Source organism: Balaenoptera borealis (assembly GCF_965194805.1).
Source record: "Balaenoptera borealis genome assembly, chromosome: 17".
Taxonomy (NCBI): Eukaryota; Metazoa; Chordata; class Mammalia; order Artiodactyla; family Balaenopteridae; genus Balaenoptera; species Balaenoptera borealis.
Window position 1 is genome coordinate 28,513,838 of NC_138876.1, and position 22,512 is coordinate 28,536,349.

Here is a 22,512-nt window from a genome sequence, read left to right on the forward strand (position 1 = left end):
TAGATTGCTGTCTCCAGACCTTCCACAAAAGTGTAGAACAGTTGCACTTTACACTTTGTTGGATATAACTATTTTCAAGGCTCCTTAATCTGTTTCTGAAAGATTGAACCAGTTTTATTAAAGGTCTTGTGGGTTGTTGAGGACACAATTAAAGTAAGGGAATTAAGTTTAAAGTATCAAAATAAATTACTATGATATTCGTTTGTCTTACACATGGGGAAGTGATATCATAGGGTACATTAAGACTCAGCCACAACCACACAGCGCTACAGCATATGGGAGACTCAGAAACAAAATGCTATTAATGATCTGAAGCTTTCATATATTGTGCTACACGATGCCTGATATTAGACTAAACTAAGACACTCTGTTTTTCCAAAGACTTTGCAGGGTAAACCATTATGTAAGCAGATGGTGCTTCTTTTTTTTTTTTTTTAATATATTTTTTTAATTATTTATTTATTTATTTATTTATTGCTGTGTTAGGTCTTCGTTTCTGTGCGAGGGCTTTCTCTAGTTGCGGCAAGTGGGGGCCACTCTTCATCGCGGTGCGCGGGCCTCTCACTATCGCGGCCTCTCTTGTTGCGGAGCACAGGCTCCAGACGCGCAGGCTCAGTAATTGTGGCTCACGGGCCTAGTTGCTCCGCGGCATGTGGGATCTTCCCAGACCAGGACTCGAACCCGTGTCCCCTGCATTGGCAGGCAGATTATCAACCACTGCGCCACCAGGGAAGCCCCAGATGGTGCTTCTTGACCCAATACTTAGTCTGTGTTCTGAAGTAAATGTTGAACACAGCACCAGAATGACCTTAGTCATTGGCCATTTGTTCATAGAGGAGTTAAACAGGAATGAAAGTACCATATATTTTGTCATAGAGCAAAGAAAGGAATTTTTATAACAAACCAAATACTTTATCCAAATTCAGAGTGAATATTTTATTTGTAATTTCATTGTCAGCATTTTTTTGAGTGCAGGAAAAATTGATATGAGGAAGGGAAATGGGTCTTCTCACTTCTTCTGGAGAATGCTCCAATCTTTCATTTTGGAGATAACTGGCCCTTCCATCTGATTTGTGGATATTAATGATAAGCTGACAATATAAAAAGCATACAAGTGGATACATTTCCTCTGCTTTTGAAAATCTTACATTGAATCTTATTAAAGTTAGAAAAAAATAAAACTAATACATGATTGCTCCAAATAAGAGTCTTCCCAGATCACAGGTTATTTCCACTTACTACCAAGAATTGGAGGATAGATGATTTCCTCCTGCTCCTTCCCATGGCCATTGCAAATATCACCAGCCAAATGTTCTCTACGTTTCAGTCCAGAATAGAAAGTAAAAGCTTTGTGGCTCAGTAAATTTTCAAATTACTAAAAGGACCAATGATGATTAACCTTTATGGTAATTTGTTTGGCAGGATAACATGTGTATGTCCTCCCTATATCCACTCCTTCTCAAGCAGACTATCAACATTTTGTAACCCCAGCCTCAGAGACTTTGGCAAGGTGGGAAACAGAAAGGGAGGAAATGATGTTTTGAGGTTCAGGAAGTCAAGTCCAGGAAGAAAGGAGAGATGCCTTTTGAAAAGCTGAAACACAGCTGGAAAAGGAAAAGAGATGAACAATACAATAGCTGAAATGAAAAATACACTAGAAGGAATCAACAGCAAGATAACTGAGGCAGAAGAACGGATAAGTGACCTGGAAGACAGAATGGTGGAAATCATTGCCATAGAACAGAATGAAGAAAAAAGAATGAAAAGAGTTGGTGCTACAGGGAGATCAGCTCGGTGCTTTGTGACCACCTAGAGGGGTGGGATAGGGAGGGTGGGAGGGAGGGGAATGCAAGAGGGAAGATATATGGGAACATATGTATATGTATAACTGATTCACTTTGTTATAAAGCAGAAACTAACACACCATTGTAAAGCAATTATAATCCAATAAAGATGTTTAAAAAAAAAAAAGAGTTGGTGCTATTGTTGCTATTGTTATTTATTAGTGTTGCTATGACGTGTCTTGAAAATAGAATAGTTTCTTTAATAAGACCTACCAATGATTATTGTCAATACAGCAATTAACAGGCATTATAGTTTCTGTAGCTGACAAATGTAAATGCTGTGGGTAATATAAATACACATTTACATATTTGTACATACTTTGATAAATTTATTACACAAAAACTAGAAATCAACTTACAGATTATATTTCTAAAAGCAGTACAATTATAAAGAGTTCTTTGAAAAGCCACTTATTAAATTCATGAACTGACTGAGAAGGTGTCCTGGTTCATTTTTGGTCATGTGAGTAATACTCAAATATGGATAATTTGTCTTTTAAATGATATTTCAATAACCAAATGTTGGTGGCAAACTTACTTGAAATAGAGCATGGTGTCTTAACCAAGCAATACTTTTGCTTTGGGTCAGGCAAACAAGAGCTGCAGAACCAGGAAATGCGGAGGGAGCATGGAAAATATTTAATCAACACTTATCCCTCTAGAGGAAAATCACTAGTATCTATAAAATGAAGCAGATGACAGTGTTGTTCTGCTTCTTAGTATGAAGAGAGGAGGTACTAGGCATGTCGTTTCTTTCAATTTAAAGAGGGAAAAGTAAATATGCAGAAATCTGGGGGAGGGGAAAGACGTGGAAAGGCAGACTCTAGGTTGTACAATTCAAAGATGAACAAAAGCTAGGAATACTACTTTTATAAATTATGTATACGAAGGGGAAATGAATTAAACCATTAAAAATACCTAAGGGATCTGAAATTTACTAGTCTATAACTTGATACTTTCTTTATCATAACCAGATTATTATGGAAACAGCTAGTCAGTAAGTGGTTCCTGTCTACTTAAGCACTACCTACCCAATAAGTTACCAATTATAGCAATAATCTAGAAATCTGTTTAAATATAGCAGTGAGATACTTCCATAATCGTTGAAGTTCTTATTTCTAATTAGCTAAAAAGAGTGACATTAAAAATTGCTTAGTAATCAATGGTCATTCTAATTAAGGCCAGAGGTAACATTTTTTCCTTGCTTACTTGTTACGTTGAATGAAAGGCTGCTTTTGTAAAACCACACATTTTTTGAGAGAAAGATGGTCTATAGCAACTTAGTGTTTACATATTATACATTTCCTTTCCTCTCAAGGTTCAGATCTTGGTTTCAGCACCCTTCATCCAAGAGAATGACTGAGTTGAGGCTGAACTGAGATTGACCACACTCAACCTCAGAGAGGAGAGATGCGGGGCAAAACTCAGGAGAAATTTGGATAGTCAGTGGTCTTTTCTCATACCATCCTCATTTAACCTTGATAAGGTCACTCTGGTAGAAGAGCTGCTTTTTTAAAGTTGAAATATAAAGAAATGAGGTCAAGTTATCTACGGAAATCCTACTTCTTGATTTTATGCTCTAAGTGAGGATAAAAGAAGCAAGCAAGTGAAATAAATATACTTAAATATAGTACTGGTAAAGAGACAGCCAGGGGAAATGATGTTTCAACACGCATGGCACAGGGGGTTCAGGTCCAGAGTCAACTTGTGTTTCCTCCAAGTCAACAATATAAGGGCAAAAATGTGACCAGAGTTCAATGACAAATCAGGGTTTTTCTGTCTTGGTACCAACAATCGCAGTGGAGAACTCTAGTCCCAGATGAAATCTCCCCAACTAATTCAAGAAGACCCCAAATAGTGCTTTTATTTATTCTCTTGTCCATCCTATAGTCCCCTATTTCCTCTTCTCCTGATTCAGCAGCTTCTAATGCCCCTTCTAAGAGTGAAATACTCTGCTTTGTTTCCTTTTTGTGGTATTCAGTTGTTATTTTTGCCATCAATCTCCATTTCTCCATCTTCTAGCAATGGCAACCAAAGTTTTGCTTTGTGGGAATTCTTCCTCCTCCTCCTTTCTCAGTCCTGTTGCTTAAGTGGGATTGCCCCCACCCCAATTAGCCAACTGTATGTATAGCCTCTTGTCCTGGTTACAATGACCTATTCAAGACTGGACATGTAACCCACTCAAGGTGAATGAAATATGAGATATTCGCTCTGTCTTCTATGGCAGCAATCATAAGAGCCTGTCTCAGCCCCTAGATGGTTCAGTATATGTGAAATCTGACTGTCTCTGCCACTTCCTTACTCTAAGACACGCCTGCTGACGCCCCCTGTCATGCCACCTACTAGCTATGTGGTCTTGGACTAGTTGTTTAACTTCTGTGTGCCTCTGTTTCTTTACCACAATGGGTTGTTATGGGAATTAAATCAGTTAATGTGTATACAGTACTTAGAACAGTTCCAGGCATGTCATAAGCACTCCTTCAGTCACTCAGGTTTCAAACCTTGCAGTTGTCTTGGACTCATCCTCTTTCAGGGCATCTGCCATTCACTGAAAATTCTCTGTTCTGTACCACCAGCCCCTTCTTTTCCAATTTGTTATACTCCACTGACTAGGTCCTTATTCTTCATACCTGTGGACTCTTTTGCTTACCTATGTATACTTTTAATGGATACCTATAGGATTTCCTATTCCAGCACTTTTGTCTAGGTAGGAACTGCTCAGCCCTCTACTCCTTTCCAAATGGCTCTGTAGGAACTGCCTCCTTAGTATAGCCTGAGTCACAATCACTAGCACCAGACATAGCTTATTGGTCAGCAAGTGAGCCACAGAGTCCCTTGTCTGGAATGTGGAACTTGCAGCCCAATAAGAAGGTGGCAAAATTTCTCTCCAGAGGCTAAATCTCTAAAATGTAAAACTGCTGTGGTAGCCAAGTTTTCTGCCATGTAGAAAGATCTGATTAACCCTGTTTCTTTTTCACTTTGGACTTCTTAGAAACTTTAATATGGTAATATAGTAAGTCATATATCTAGTTACCCTATGTACCTCTGTTGAGGGCTAACTCTGACTTCCATGCTTCCTCTCTGCAAAGTGGCTCAATTTCATCACATCCACTGTTTTTAATTGGAGGTAATCATTAGCCTGAGATTTGTCCTTAGGGCTGAAGGATTGACTGCAGCATATTAACAAATTAGACTCCACCTCAGAAGCCTGGATCTTTCTGTTTTTCATTTAATCAGCCCCATTTAGCCTCTTTAGCTTTGCTTGAGCCATTCTAGAACAGTATATGATTCTCTTGAGGACATTTTGAAGTGTGTCATATTATCTCCTTTTTTACAGATGTGGAAATGGAGGCTCATTTAAACAACTGACTTAGGTCAGGACATTGGTTACATGGGTAATGGAAGAGATGTAAAGCCAAACAGGGAATACATAAATGACAGAGATGAACAACAGCATGAAACCTCTGTGGCCCCTAGGGTAGGAGAGCAGAGGAGAGGTACTTTTCCTACAGCCCAGAATCCAGGGTCATCCAGTGAAAGCTGGAAACACAGAAGGCCTACCTGTCTTGACAGAATTTTGTACTAAAGAGGGTAGAGATGTCCAGTGGGAGTCAGAGCAAGTAAGGAGGTACCAGAGACCCATCCATAGCAGAAAAGAAAGGGAAAAGTACTCTGGCTTCCATCTTCCTTTTGCCCTCCAATCTACCTGAAGTTGGTTGACAAAGTAGTCTAGGAAATGTAGTTCACTGCTATATAAAAGAGAGGAAGAGAAAGGCAAATAGGGAAACGACTACACACACTCCCCTGCTTAAAAGATTGCAACCCATACCTGAGCTTTGTAATTTTTTGCAGGGGAGTAAGTCTAAAGTTCAAGAAATGTCCATTGACAGATGAATGGGTAAAGAAGATGTGGTACATATATACAATGGAATATTACTCAGCCATAAAAAGGAATGAAATTGGGTCAGTTGTAGAGATGTGGATGGGCCTAGAAACTGTCATACAGAGTGAAGTAAGTCAGAAAGAGAAAAACAAGTATTGTATGTTAACACATATATGTGGAATCTAGAAAAATGGTACAGATGAGCCTATTTATAAGCAGAAATAGAGACACAGATGTAGAGAACAAATGTATGGACACCAAGGGGGAGGAAGGGGGTGTGGGATGAATTGGGAGATTGGGATTGACATATATACACTACTATGTATAAAATAGGCAACTAACGGGAACATGCTGTATAGCACAGGGAACTCCACTCAATGCTCTGTGGTGACCTAAATGCGATGAAAATCCAAAGAAGAGGGGATATATGTATACATATAGCTGATTCACTCTGCTGCAGAGCAGAAACTGACAAAACATTATAAAGCAACTATACCCTAATAATAATAATAAAAAAAGAACTCAGAACATAGAATGAGAGTCTACAAGTCTATTAATATTGAGATGTATGCTACTGTGGTTTAAAATCTAGGAGAACCATTTTTTTTTCCTTGTTAGAACAGAAACTGACTCTAATTTAAAACAGACTTTTCAGAACTTCTCTGCACAAAATCTCTATTTATGCTTTTATTATTGCTATTGTCATAAGGACAGATACTAACTCAAATTATTTTACTTAATAGGGGCTTTATTGTACATAAATAAGGAAACAAGCCCCTTTTCATACAGACTGTCTTCCCAGAAGCCAAGGGAAGCCACAGAACCAGATATCAGGAAGGGCAGAAATCAGAATAGAACTCATGGAGGTTGGAATCAAAAGGTCATTCAGAATCTAAGGCAGCTCTAGCAGCAAGAGCCCACGGATATTCAGTCCAGATCTACACCTTTTAACTGACTCAGCTATTCTCTGCATACCTCTTATTTTCTGTCTACTTCTCTTCCTGATACCCTCTGGTTTATTCTTTTCATACTTGGCAGTGCAGGGTCTAAGAGAAGTAATCTAACGGGCTCAACTAATAACACTTTATCTTTTTTGGGACAGATTTTTGGGACAATATCACATAGGCCGTTGTCCATGCTATGGATCTGCTAACCTTGGCTCAGTTGCCCACTGAGTCTCATCACCTGGTGCAATGGAGCACATGGCACAGGGCATGGATTATACAACCTGGCTGCCTGAAACTACCTTCTCAGCAGGACAGTTTTCCTTAGAAAAATCTGTTGCGTGACTGCATCTTTGACTTTGGAGAAGAAAAAGAATAAAGAAGAGAAAGGAAGAGAAAATCCTCCTCCAGAATGAACAACTAATGAATCTAACTGAAACAAATTGAATCATTTAACCCATCTTCATCATCAGATATCATGAAAGGAAAACATATCATTTTACTATAATATTCTATCTTGACAAAAAGCGCTTAACAATCTTATGTTAATTTATTCTTTCTGCATCCCAGAGAGATTGGTCAGTTTTGTTTGCCTACTCACAAAAGTAGATTTGTCACATAGTTAGAATTTGTACTCAGCATTCCAGGACATGAGTCTGGTCTGTTTTTAATCTAGACCAACTAGCTTCCAGCCACTGTGACACTGGCTGCAATGAAAAACACACAGATCTTTTTTACTGCACAAAAAAAAAAAAAAAAAAAATCAATCCATATTGGGAAATTAGACCTCTCCTTGCAACTATCAATTTGAGAAACAGCCATTTGTTTCTGTGGGAGTGCAGAATGAACCTGGCTGTTTTAAATAGATGACCTAAGAAGCCCATTACAGGTGAATCAAGATTGGATTAGAAAATAAATGTGAACAAAATCATCAGAGTTAATGCTGTGAAATGGCCTAAGTTCATTTTCACTAGAAGTGCCAATTAGGCTGAATTATTGATAATGCTGCAAAATGTGGTAAATGTAATGCAGTGTTTGGGTAGGATTCTGTTTAGTTGGTTTTAGGTTTTAAGCCACCGAATTTTTAAAATCCTAATGCCCTTAAATCTGAGATGGGATGTGACCACAACATGTCTTATAAAGCCTGTATTATTCTCTTCCTCCTGTTGTCTAATCTCCCATCTCTCAGTACTGAGATGATGAAGAAGACAAGTAGCCATAGTGTAAGGTCACACAGGGGTCCATTAGCACAATTTTATGTAGTATCTTAGATGGGCAAAAGAAAGTCTTCCTCTACATCTACTCCTATGTCCAAAAGCTACGGTTCAATTTGACTACAGCCTTAAAAGGGGTAGTGAGTAGAACAGGGATGACCCAGCAAGGCTAATACTCAAACTATACTCCTGAAAATAATTATCAGTTCCTTCAGACCTAATTCATGACTACAATGCTTTTAAATTCTTTGAGGAATCAATGCCAACATGTGCACTGATACTCAAGTTTTTGTAGTCACCAGGGTTCCTACATGGTGATTTAGCTATTAAGCAAATAATGTCCATCAGGTTAATCTTAGGTAAACAGCTGTGTTGCCATCTGATTAATAATACACGAAATCTGTTTCTGAACATGTGGCCCTTTTTTAAAATTTTTATTGGAGTATGGTTGCTTTACAATGTTGTGTTAGCCTCCACTGCTCAACAGAATGAATCAGCCATACACATACAGATATCCCCTCCCTTTTGGACTTCCCTCTCATTTAGGTTACCACAGTGCTGAACATGTGGCTCTTTGAAAGAATGTATAACCAGGTTCCCTCTTAAGAGAGCTTTCAACTGGGAAGTTTGTATTCATACAGTCCAAAGAATAAAATCTGTGTCTAAGTATTTGGTTGTTTTCATTATTTTAATGTTTTGTTATGTGGTGAGTTTCTTCTCCCTTCACAGTCTTCTATTCAACACCAAGGCAATAAAAACAAACATTTTTTTGTAAATGCAAGTAAGAAGTTTACTTATTCCTTATGCATAGTCCTAATTGAATGATATATTCATAGCATTACCCCTGATATTTCACATCTTAATAGACATTTTACATTATTGTTTTTGTGCTGCAAGCAATATTGTTTTGAACCAAGTATCCTTTAGAGCACCTTCTTCATCTGGCTACACATCTCTGAGTCAGCACCTGAGTCAGATGCTCCAAAATAGTACTGCTATCTATTCAATAAACAAGTATTGAGCCTTTGTTATTCCCTAGATCCTGCAACCCCCCTCTGTCTCTTTACATACTGACTCCAATCTGCACACAACCACATTTAGACAGCCACATTTTCTCGGGCCAATCCCAAGTTCAGGCAAAATCCATTAGGAATGGAGTTTAGGCATCTCCATTCATCATTCTTTGACTTGATCTCATTATTCTTTCTGCTAGTGCAGCCTTCCTAGATATTCAGTATCTGAGTTCCTATGCTATTAATGCACTCAAAAATCTATGGGACTAAAACCTTTCCTGCATCGTTTAGTCCTCTACTGTTCTCTTGACCCAGGATATCTCAACCTTGTACTCCACGGGTGGGACTTTGCTTCCTGCTACTCTTTTCCCTGATACCCACTCCCATATCCAGGATTCCAGAAGATCACTTGCTCTCACACCCATTATCACAATGATATTCCCCTAGTTGAAACAATTGCCCTGTTACACCCCTCCCACCTCATCCCTACCATCCCAGGCTACTAGCCTAGGTAGTTTTATATAATAATTCACTCATTGACTTCTGTATTCCAACTGCCGAATTGGAGTTTTTTCTCTGCCTGTAAATGGGACATGTGGGAAAAACAGTGGGAGAAACCAGTTCCAAGTCCTGGACTCTCAACTTGGCCTGTCCCATTGTAATTCACTAACCACAGTTAGTTTTCCTAACATAAGGAAGAAAGCAAGGATACCAAGGTATCTGATCTTTAGCAGGAGAGAGAATCTGTATAGTCTATCAGGAAAAAGAATGCTATTAAGGTGGATCCAACCATCTACAATTTCTACTTGGCCTCCTGATAATCTCTAGACAGGATAAGTGTGTGGACTGTGCTTGTTGAGGCAGCTATATTCTTCTTCCAAGTTACTGAATTTCTCTTAAGTGGGAAGCAATGTTGTAGAGTAGAAATAGCAAAGAGATAAACAGAAAAATCTGTGATCTCGATCTTGATTTTCCATTTATTACTACCCTTACCTTGAGCAGTCTCTAACATCTCCTAGCTATTTCTCCTAGGTAATGTGGGAATAATAACATTCATTAGCAGGTGCCTGTAAACCATCAAATCTTTAAGACTTGACTTTGGTAAACTACAAAAGCAAAAAAATAAAGCAGAATTTGTCCCAGCTTGGCCTGGTTGAGGTGAATAACTCTGAAGGTTTCTCTCCATTTGGGCTATGCTCTAGGACATGTTTGTGAAAAAGCATGTCCATGAATTAATGGGCTAGTTTCCTGCATATATATTGTACCCATTCACCATAAAAAGTCAGAATCAAGTGTTTCTACAGATATCAAGTTTCATGATGCCTATTTAAAAAACAAACATGGAGCAACCTGCCCCACAGACATGCTTGACTCCTATGGCCCTGACCCCCTGCCACCCCTATTGGGCCCACATATGGACCTGGTTTCAGGTGGTCTTGCTCAGAGGAGAAGCTGGCCTGGATTAATCCAGAACATGCAGCTGGCACAGTCTCTACCATGAGCCTCCTGCTTGACTCTTTTCTTGCTCTTACTTCCCTTTAGGAAGTGACAAGTTTTCAGCACAAAGGAAAAAAAATCCTGGTCTTGAAACTTATTAAACTGCAAAAAAAAATTTTTTCTAAAGCTGAAAAAAACCCCCATGAAGATGGAGGATATGTGGCCCCATGTGACTAGAGTTCACCTATGTTCTACCTGTGGTAAATGAGGTGAGGCTAGGTTTCGTGGGAACAAAGAAGAAGGGCACCTAACCAGATCTGAGAGGATTGGGAAGACTTCCCAGGTGAGGTGATGCCCAATTGCTCTTCCTGAGATGCAGCTAGATTTCCCAGAGCTCTCTAGGCACGAGTCCTGGAGTCGAAACTGAGAGAAGTCATCTGACCACAATAAGGCCCAATAGGCGACTCCAACCCCCTAATAGGGCACACAGGCCTTCCCTGCTCTCATCACTGTTCACCTCTAGGGTATGTAACTGGGCATCTGTGGGGCCAGTCTGACCATGTTCATACATCTTAAAGCAAAAAACTCTAATTCTAAAAATGTTGATAAACAGGATAAAATGTTAATAAACTTTCTGTGGAGAAACAAAGAAAGAACATTACATAACAAAGTACATTGACAGTACAGGAAACCCTTCTTAAAAACCTCTATAAGCAGTCCTTTTTCCCCAAAGTTCTAGTAACTGTGGTAGCTGCTACATCTCTTGCTCTCTATTGCTCCATTTGATGTCTGTCTTTTTATATGTATCTCTATCTTTGTCTCTCTGTTCTCTCACTGCCACTGTCTCTGTCTGGGTGTATATTCTTTTTTTATTGAGATATAATTGACATATAACATAAGTTTAAGGTGTATAATGTGTTGATTTGATACATTTATATATTGCAATATGATTACCACCATAGCATTAGGTAACACTTCTATCATGCTGTATAATTATTTCTTTTTTGTGGTGAGAACAATTAAGATCTAGTCTCTTAGCAACTTTAAATTTTATAATACAGTATTGTGAACTGTAATCACTATGCTCTGCATTAGATCTCCAGGACCTATTTATCTGTTGGTTGCAAATTTGTACCCTTAAGCAACATCTCCTCAATTCCCCCACCCCCAGCCCTGGTAATCACCATTCTACTTTCTGTTTTTATTAGTTGGCTTTTTTAGATTCCACATATGAGTGAAATCATATAGTATGTGTTTTTCTCTGTCTGACTTATCTCACTTAGCGTAATGCCCTCATGGTTCATCAATGCTGTCACAATTGGCAAGATTTCCTTCTTTCTCATGGTTGAATAGTATTCCATTGTGTGTGTGTGTGTGTGTGTGTGATATCATCTTACCCATTCATCCACTGACAACTGTGTGTTCTTTTCTTTCTCTCTCAGCCATATGTTTCTGTTTGTGTCTGACATATGTTTGTATATGTGTATTTCTCTGTCTTTCTTAATCTCTCCCTTTCCCTCTATCTCCACCACTATCTCTTCAACTTGTCCACCTGCTTCTTCCTCCATCCAGACTGTCTGAGATTCTAGGCTCTCTCTCCCAAATTCTTTGCTGTCCCCATATTTTTAAATATATGAAGCAATTCTTAGCCTCTTTCATTTTCTATCACCATTTCTCACCCTACTCAGAAAATAAGGATTATTATCTTTGGTATCTATATTTCATAGAATATTTGAGATGAAAGATGGTAAATCTTATAATTTAATCATATTCTCTTCACCAGTCTCATCTCTTATTACTCCATTCTTTGCACTCTCCTTATAAGCTAGACAGAACTTCTTGCAGTTTCATAAACTCCTTTCTCCTTAATGGCCTGTCCATCTTATCTGTCTTACTACTCCCTCCTCTTCCTTGGATAACTCCCACTCTTCTTCTAAGGACAGGGTTACCCACCCAGAAAGGAAGCTACTCCCTTCAGTGTGGAATTAGATATGCCTCAGTGCTTTGGAAGCCCCTTCTTCTTACCCTTACAGCACTCATCATACAGATCAGGAAATGTTAACAGGCTTGAAAGTCTTCCCCACAAGACATGGCTCCTTAGACATATGAACACATATGTACCTCCAGTGTTTGACTTCCAGCCAGCACTCCATAAATGTTTGTTGAATGAATATGGAAGTTCTAAGCAATAAGCAGTGATTTATGATAATCTCTCTTTTCTTTGAAAGAGTCAAACCTAAAACTGAAAACAAAGAAAACAATGTGCAAATACCTATAAGCCTCTCCACCTTTCTCTAATAACTTCAGCAAAGAGAAAAGACAAGGGTTGCAAGAAAAAGAGTGAAAAGACCAGGTTCAGTGGCAAAAATCACGAAACTGTTCTTACACAATCTCAAACTAAAACCATCTTGGCCACAAAGAGCCACTTTTAAATGGGAGTCACATAATTTAAAAAGACCATTTGTATAAGGAAGGCATTAACTTTGGCCAACAATTCTCTTGCCACTGATTTAAGAATCTTGGAACGGGTAATTTCAAGCGAAAGGCTTAAAGTAATGGAAAATGTATCCAAATCATGAAAATGCTGCAGAGGAGGTCATTGTGTGGAATTCTTTTAGGGCCTTACATTTAACCCTATGGAATTCTTTTCAAAGTATCATCCTAGTCAGTCTTTGGGAATGAAGGATTTTCTTAATACTAAACCACATTTCATCACAGAGATGGACCCTAACTCCCTTTATTTAGTTATTCCTCTTGACCACAGACAATGGTCTGTTTCCATGTTCCATATGTAGCATATAAGAAAGTCAATAATTGTAGCTTCTCTTTAACATGGCAAACTGAGTTACAAATACATGAAACAAGCATCAGTTAAAATCTGTTTTCCTCTCCCAATAAACTGAGTTACCTACACTAAATACTCTCAGTGGGGCTATCACAGCTAACTGTTTCACAATGCAATATAACAAAGGGATTAAAAGGGGGCAGCTTTATGATGTGTGAATGATGTGCTTAAATCATTTTATAAACAAGTGCACTTTAATAGAGGCACAACTATTTAACTGTAGGTTTAAATGATACGTGACACTAGGCATTGTTTAAGTCTTACTTACCTGGGTTATACTCATTTATTAATTACCCAAATATTTATAGAGTTTCTCTAAGTGTGAGTTTTCTACTATGGAGTTAAGGGTGTGAGTGAAGTTTTGGGGATTGTATACCAAGATGAATAAGACTTGGCTTCTAGCCTGGAGGGGCTCATAGTTAAACAAAGGAGAGACACTTGTAAGCTTCCAATTCAGCCAGGAGGAGGACAATGATTCTTCTGGGTCCATTCGATAGATGAAACCTTAACTTTCAAGTTTATTAAGACAGGACTATCTTTCAGATGTCCTGGTATAAAAAAATAATTGGCCAGATACTAATCTTCTTTTTTTTAATATTGATTTATTTCATTTATTTATTTTCCTTATTTTTTTTGGCTGTGTCGGGTCTTAGTTGCGGCACACGGTATCCTTGTTGAGGCATGTGGGATCTTTTCATTATGGTGTGTGGTCTGCTCGGGCTTGTCTCTAGTTGCAGTGCGCGGGCCTCTTTCTAGTTGTGGTGTGTGGGTTTTCTCTCTCTAGTTGTGGCGCGTGGGCTCCAGGGCCCATGGGCTCTGTAGTTGTGGCGCGCGGGCTCCAGAGCGTGTGGACTCTGTAGTTTGCGGCTCACAGCCTCTCTCGTTGAGGCGCACGAGCTCAGTAGTTGTGGCGCATGGTCTTAGTTGCCCTGTAGCATGTGGGATCTTAGTTTCCCAACCAGGGATCAAACCTGTGTCCCCTGCATTTACCACTGGACCATCAGGGAAGCCCCCAGATACTAGTCTTCTTAGTTGAATTACCCAAGAGATTAAAGTTAATAGTAGTAGTGTTGTTTTTAGGAGAAAAAGAAAGCAATTCTTGTGCTCATTCATACATTCATTCATTCAAATAACATTTAGTGAGTAGGTAATATAGGTTAAGAAATGTACTTGGCATTGAGGATATAGATACTGCAACATGATAGACACATAAATTGACCTTCACATTACAGTGTGGAAAGGGCTATGGTGGGAAGTATGTCAGGGACAGTGGGGGCCAGAGGGAGAAACAACTGGGCCTAGCTGGATGCATCAAGGAGAAACTTACAGAAGAATTAATACTTGAGATGGCCTGTGAAGAGGCCGTTGTCTTATCCATATCTTTAGTTTTGGAGAAGTGGTCTTTTCCTCACATTAAACTTTGAATGACTTGTTGATTTCTTTCATTTCTCTCCTTTCTCTATTATCTTTTCCTCAGTTAGCTATGCCTACCAGCCTTCTTATTTTCACAAATCTGCCCTATCTTGGGGTGGGGAGAGGATGGATGGTTAAATAGGTTTAATTTGATGCCATGTTCTAGCTACCATCTGATTTCTCCATTGTATTTCACTTGATTACATTTCTTGTATTTGACCTATATAGGTATTACTTTTATTTCCTCTCCATTCATTGTTTTGGCTTGAATTCCGCACCACTGAAATGACTATTTTCTTGAAGATTGTTAATAGCAATAACTACCTATGTACTGAGGGGTTTTCTAATCCTCTTCTTCAAGTTATTAACTATGAGTCAGAATTTTGACTTTACCATTGAGACTCAGAGAGATTATTTGACTTGACAGAGATTACAAAATTATTAAGTGGCTGAGCCAAGATACAGACTGGCATTTGCTTAGCTGCAAAATTCAGAGGTATTCTTTCCTCCTAGTAATTCTTGTCTTCTGTCGCATTTGATATTTTAACTTTCCTCTTTGTGGACATCTGTTTTTGCTGATTTGAAATCTGTTCCTCTTAAATTTTGAAACAGCATTCCAATATTCCCTTTAGAGACCAACCTACCCTTCTCATTACTAATGGTTTGAAGTGGGGCTGGTATTACTTACCCCAAGATCTAGAGGTAAGCACATGACATAAAAGAAAGCAAATATAGGAAGTCCAAAAAAATGTATGGATATGACAATGTTCCTGCTTATTTTGGGTATCCCACCTCTACATAACCCTGCTTCTTCTAGGGAGAGCCCCATGCATCAGTTTTAAAAACTGAACTTGCTGAAAATAACAACTAACTTGTATGATTTGCTGAAATCCCTGTCCCCCTTCTACTACACTATGATGATCTAGTGCTTGGCTGGTGTTTTCCCAGCTCAGGCCTTAGCTCACAATTTACATGGCCAGAAGCCACCAGAAATGAATCACAGGTTGGCTAGCCTGTTCTCTGCAATGATTTTGGATCTTCTTATTTTCCTTCTGCCTGTTCCCATTCTCTACTTGGTCCTGGTGTCTACCAGACTAAAATCTAAAATTTTAGATTTTAATTTATGGTGACTAAATTTCATTCTTGAAAGCCTGAAAGTGATAGACTTTAGAATTCTCCAAGGACATGTTTTTGTTGTTTTGTTGTTTTCTTATTTATCAACTAGTTCCACCCACTCCTGGATATTTCAGAGCAATTACTAACCCAAGATGCAGCTTTCAGTTACCCAGACCTAGCCCTAATTCATTTGGCCAAAACCCAGGCTGGCTATCCTGGTGCCTCAGAAGAGGAGAAGTAGACAGTCAATAGGTTGAATTCACATCTGTTTCTCCCATTTATGAGTTAGAATCTCAGGGAAAACGACCAGGTCCAGTTAATCTTTGGAGTCCCCAGTTTCTAATACCATGCTTCATACATGGTAGTTTACTCTGTAAATCATTGCTAGATTAAGCTGATTAGACCTCATACATCTCAGGGTTATAACCTCAGAGTTTCAGTTTTTAACTGTGCCAGGCCTTCTCCCTCTAACCTGGAATGACTCAAGGTTTCCCTTACATATAAATTTGGGAGGCTGATTGAAACTGTGTATAAAAGGCTGTAACATTTTAATAACTTCAAGTGAATACTGTAAAATGCATTTTATGACTATTATATAGCAGAAAAAACACAAAAGAAAAAAGCTTTCATTTGTCATGGATTCTGAGCCTAATTTCAAAGTTTATCTTTTATATAACAATGGTTGCAGAAAAAAAATTCTAGAGTGTGGAGAAAATTGGTTTTCATTCCAATTGGTCGTAAGAAAATCCTAGAAAACTGGAGAGCTATATGATATTAGACAATATTTAGTTTTCCAATGAAGAAGGCAGGATTTCTCTTGCACCTGTTTCTAGTACTTTCCTATTTTGTTGGGTGGTAGAATCTTCTTTGTTTTGTTAGCTACATGACAAAAATAGGGAACAAAAATATGTGACAACAAGAATTCTGCTGAATCCACTATTGTGAGATGGATATTATGAACATATCAAAGAGGGATGTATTTTGGTCTCTTTGAGATGATTAAATCATCCTAAGAGTAGTTATGTCTTGCATTACGAAAATCATAGAAAGATTTCTATCTGTATCTACTGCCAGGTAGAACAATATGTCTGTGAAATGATCGTTTTCTCTGATGCATGCTATTACAAAGTGGTGAGTAACTCGCTATGAAAGTTAATATTGGACTTTGAGGGAATTAGTAAATAACTCCCCTATTTTCCTCTCCTGAATTCTGAATCAATGAGATGGACAAAAGAATGAGGCAGATGGACACCGAAATAGGGTTCTTGGAGAACATGTGGCCAGAACGGACTTCCTGATTCTGAATCCTAGAATTAAGCAAATGTTATCACCCACTGACTCTGAATAAAAAGCAAGTTTGAGACCTTTACCACTAAGCTTTCCACATGATCCACCAGGGCAGAGTCTCTGCAGGCAGGCAGATCCTAAAAACTAAAGGGACAGGAAGGAACTACACATGCCAGGTCCTCCTCTCAAACTCACCAAGCTTTCAATTGCTCTACTCTGCCAAAGAAACAGAAAGTAAAAAAACTGAGAGGAAAAAAATCCTTTCTAAAGGAAAAGAGGAGTGGAGAATAAGAGCAGTCCCTACCCCTACCAGTACCACCAGATGATGTACAATTGGTGCACTCCTGAAAGTATCTGCTCTTCAGAAAAGCGTTTGTGGGAGCAAAGGAGAATGAAAGAGAACTTCCGTGGAGGTTAGTTCTCTAAGAACTGATTAAAATTTTTTTGTAGTGAGGTTTTGGCTTTGTAAGGTCACTTTTTAAGTGTTCTTTTTAATTTTACCTCTGTACACCAAAATAATTGTTGTTTAACTTTCTCACAGAAATTTTTTCCACAACTTTGGGTGCTCAAAACCATGTTATTATCTCAATAACGATCTTTTCCCTGGAATGTATTATTTGATATGTTACATTATTCTACAATATTTAAATTCTTAATAATATTCCCCAATAAATATGACATTAACCCTCCTTACCATCCAATTTCTAATATTTATGTTAACCAGCTGGGAATGAAAGGTCTGCAAAAGGTCTTCTTACATACTGATGCCTATGAAGAAGACTGAGAGAAGGAATGGTCAGAGGTGAGGGGTGAGCTGGGAAGGACTTTTGTGGAATCCAACAGAGAAGATTCCAGAAGTTTCAAGAGGATTCAAAGTTCAAGAAGTGGTCAAGATGTTGATGTTGAATGGTTAAGCAAAATAAGGACTGAAATAAATACTTGCCCCTGGCAACTAAGAAGTCAGTGCACACCCCAGTGAGAGTAGTTTGAGCAGAGTAGAGGGATTAGAGAAACTTGTAGAGGGTTAAGGAGTAAATGAGCTATGGAAATGGAAACCACACTACTATAAATGCAGGTTTCCATTTCTAAAGGTTTGGTTATAAAAAGAAGAAAGTACAAGGTCTTACAGGAAAGGTTAGGTCAAGGGAAAATCAATGTTCTTTCATAAAAATTGCTACAATAAATAAACATACTCTATAATCCTATAGTAATTAGTAAAATATGTTCTACTTAATGGTATCATATAATAAAGAACTAATATCTGTCCCTATAATTAAGACTATACAATATAAAATGGGGCTAAATGCAATGAACAACTAACATATGCAAGAGATAAAGAGACTTCTGAGTGGGCCAGGGATTTTACAAAAGGCTCTGTGGAGGGAGTAAGTCTTGTTTTTTTCCTTAAAATTAGTTATGATACCAAGAAATGGATAAAAGGGGCAAAAGGAATATTGATCAAGGCATGCTACAAGTTGTATTTTTTAAACATCCAGTCAAATTAAAATTTCCCCCATTCCCTGCTCCTCCTTCGGAAATCCCAAACAATTGCTCAGACTCAACCCTTATTCTTCTCCCTCAATAGACCACCAAACCCAGTTATTAGTAAAATGAGACATGGGTCAATTTAGAGTAAATAAAACAGACTGAACTGGTTCATGATTTCTTTTTTTTTTTTTCCTTTCCCAGGCACATAATTATAATATAACACATATATAAGACACTGGTTCAAGTGCTTTATCTACATTAACTAATTTCATCCTCACAGCGACCCAATAAGGAAAACACCTCTATTATGTCCTTTTTACAAATAGGAAAACTGAGGCACAGACAAACTAAGTAAATTACCCAAGGTTATCCAGCTAGTAAGCAGCACATCTGGGATTCAAACTCAGGCAGTCTGGTGCCTGGGCTGATGCTCTCAAGTGCTACTCTACCCTGTCTTTTTCTCTGTTGCCTTTAATCATTTTTCCATCTTTATTTTTTTTAGACCTAAGTCAAAGTAATATATACTCATGATCTGAAACATGCCACACTATGTCTTGGCATACTCACTGGCTCTGCAGTGAACAGCTGTGTGTATAACAGTGGGGAGAGGATATAGGTGAACAGATCGATGCAGCTTTCCATAAACTCATGTCAAAAAATTTCTTCCTTTTGGCTTCACTTCTCATTCCTGCCCTTGCTCCCTGTCAGTTAGGGTCCATATTCTCTCTGGGGATCACCAAGAAGATTAGCTGACAGTGCCCCAACCACACACACACACACACACACACACACACACGTACTAAACCTCTTTCCTCCATGTTTTCTGGGCTACAGCTGCCCTCAGATTCTATTTCATCTTTCAACTTGCTCCCATTTTCTTTCCTATTTCTAGGTATATGAAATTCACTTTTGACTTCTAGCCCAACCCTCATTTCTTATAATGTGTTTATTCCATTTTGTTTCCTTGCATTTTTCACAAAATCTCAGCCTGAACTTGAAAACACAGGAAAAATTTTTAAAAAAATATTAGTGATGTTTAACTATATTTATTGGCTGTAAACATTAATTTAGATGAGAAGGGGAGAGGAAAAATACAGGAAAATTTGAGAATAGCTGAGGAAACAATTTCTAAACATGCAGTAGAGATTGGATTCAGTGTATAAACAAAGAAGTTACTGAGGAAGAAGAAAACATCATTCATTCATTCATTCAACAAACATTTATTGAACTTCAACCGTGTGCCAGGGAATGTCATAAGCACTAGGAGATATAGCAGTAAAGAAAACAAACAAACATCTCTTTTTTTATGCATCTTACATTCTGGTGGGAGGAGACAGACAATGAAAAAAAGAGGTGAATATACAAAATGTTTGATCGTGGTAGGCACTACGGAGAAAAATAAGACATGAAAGGGAGACAGACAGTGGTCAGCAGGATTAGGTGGGTGGAAATTTTAAATAAAGTGATCAGAAAGGACCCACTGAGAAGAAAATGTTTGAACAACAACCTGGAATAAGTAAAAGGAAAGGCAGGCAAGTAACCTGGGGAAAACTGTTGCAGGAAGAGAACAACACTGCAGAGGCCTAAGGCCAAAGCAATCCATCATATTCAAGGAAGAGCAAGGAGGCAGATGAGTGAGAAGAGTAGTCAACCATAAGGGCAATAGTGAGCCTGTTGGTATAGAGCCTTATAGGCCATTGCAGAGACTTAGGCTTTTCTTTGGGGTGAAACAGGAAGACAACGGAAAGGTTGGGGCAGAGAATGTGATCTGATTTACAATTTTGGCAGAATGACTCCAGATGTTGTGCTGGGAATAGACTGTAGGGCTACAAGAGCAGAAGAAAAAAGGAAAAATTAGGAGATTATTACAATAATCCAAACAAGAGATGATAATGACTTAGCTGGCAAGGATGACTCCAAAATTTGGGGCCTGAACAACTAGAAGGATGGAGTCATCATTAACTGGCAAGGGGCATACCCTGGAGCAGCAGAACTTGGCAGGGAAAATCAGGAGTTTTGTTTTCAACATCTTAAGTTTGAGAAGCTTAGTGGAGATGTTCAGCAGGCAATAAGAAATGAGAGTCTGGAGTATAGGAGAGAGGTTTGGCTGGAGATATACAGCGCATCACTGATGAATATCAACTCATTTTCCCTTGATACAAAAAAGAAGGATGGACACTACTATGGACAGTTTTATAATGTAGGGAAGAGGAATTATTAGCATCTGAGGGCCTCTATTTTTCTCTGTCAAGGCAGAGGCAAAGTTATGTACTAAAAGAGAAAGACCTTATGCTATTAACCAGCATCAACTAAAGGTTTGCCAAGTGGCACTGGGAGACCAGCTGGACTTGAAAATCCTAAATTTGTAGTAGTTTCAGTTTGTGGTCATATAATTTTACTTCCACAATGTTCAGTAGCCTATGTGGTAAAGCACGGAAGATATGTCTTGAATCCATTCAGGGTTAGGGAATGATTCGTGGGTGTGGAGGAAGGAATTAATGATTCTGGTGACGGTGTCATAGAATTGATGACCACAGAACCCAAACTGAGCAAGAGGCATATATAATAGTGGTGGTGAAAAAATATATATACATAATGCAAGAAATTGATACAATACTGGGACTCAAAGGAGCTAGATGCCATGTAACAGAAGTTATGTTTTACTACAACTAGATCCTTATTCACCCTCTAAAAAGTACAACACTGTATATACAATTTATAGGACATTTAAGGAAGGAAAATTTTGCAGTAAAACTGGCACTTTTAATAGTTGTGAAATTTCTTTTACTGCTCAAATTATCTTTGCTTTTTCATTCCAAACTGATTTCATTTGATTCAAGCCAAAATCCCATGTGATTCTTTCTAACTTTTCCTGGAATTTTTCAACAGACATAGGCATAATAATATAATTGTGGTCAGTCAGTCCCTTAACAAAGGATAGAATGTCTTCTCATGGCATTCCGAAGAGATGACTTAGACTAAGCTGAGTAAAGAGCAAGACAAGTAATGGTCTTAGGCATGGAGGCTCTCTTTAAGTAGCTCTAGGCTTATGTTGACATGTTTCAATGAAATAATAATCAATATAGATGCTTTCCTTTAAGAGTCTTCTAAACTCCAAAATTTAAAAGATAAATCTAGAAATGAGTGAATATCTTTCCTATCATGCTTCTAAAATATCAGGGTATCTAACAGATTTATAACAGCTGGGTAATGAGAAGAAATTCTCAAATTACATCACGGAGCTCACAGTCTAACAGTAACAGAAACCAGCTCTGGCTAGTTTAAGTCAAAAGGGGACTGTATTTGAAGGAGGTCCAGGGAAATTAGAAATCCAAAGAAGAGGTGAACAACCAATCTTGGGGAGGGTAGGAACCAGCGTTGGCTGGGGACTATGAGGCAGGAATTCATGAGTCTTTGCTTTAGAGAGCTGCCATTGACATGGCTCAGTTCCAGTTCCCCTGAGGCTCTACATCTCTTTGTTCAAAATTCCAAATTCTTGGCAGAATGAAACCGAATTGTCAGCCTAAGTTAGATGCTCACCCCTGGATCAAGGGCAGGATGAAGGGGTATAATTAAGTTTAGAAATAGACACATGGTTCTGAGAGACCATTCCTATGTCCTGGGGACAGTTCCCAGAGAAAGGGAACTCTTGGACCAAAGAGCCACCAGAGATTTCTACTACCAAGAAAGACAGGCAATAATTCAAGGAACTTCAAAGATGAAGGATAAGAAAGGAAAGAAGAAAATTTTAAAGAAAAATAGATAACAAAGAGCAATGTAAGTATCAGGGAAGAAGATGGTACCTAAGCTGAGATGAGAAGGATATGGGAGAGTTGAGTCCAAGAGGAAAGAGAGCATTCCAGGAAGGACATCAGTGTGTGTGAAGAGTCTGGAAGTAGGATGGAGCATGACACTTTTACCTGCTGGTAGATGTCAGTATAACCAGAGCACAGGGAAGCAATATGAAGTGGGATAGTTAGATAGTGAAAAACAATTTGGATCATGTTAAGGATTTTGGACTTGATTCT

The 22,512-nt window shown here is 38.5% G+C and overlaps 1 protein-coding gene across 2 annotated transcripts in view; it reads right to left on the bottom strand.

Annotated features, from left to right (window-relative positions):
- EMC2 (ER membrane protein complex subunit 2) overlaps window positions 1-22,512 on the bottom strand; it is a 392,876-nt gene that overhangs the window by 155,826 nt on the left and 214,538 nt on the right. The window contains exon 15 of one of the 2 annotated variants that reach the window (XR_014236532.1): window positions 509-12,577. The exons of the other annotated variant lie outside the window; for it this stretch is intronic. The gene's annotated coding sequence lies outside the window, so the exon portion shown is untranslated. Of the gene's footprint in view, window positions 1-508; window positions 12,578-22,512 lie in introns of those variants that run through there. 2 annotated transcript variants of the gene reach the window in all.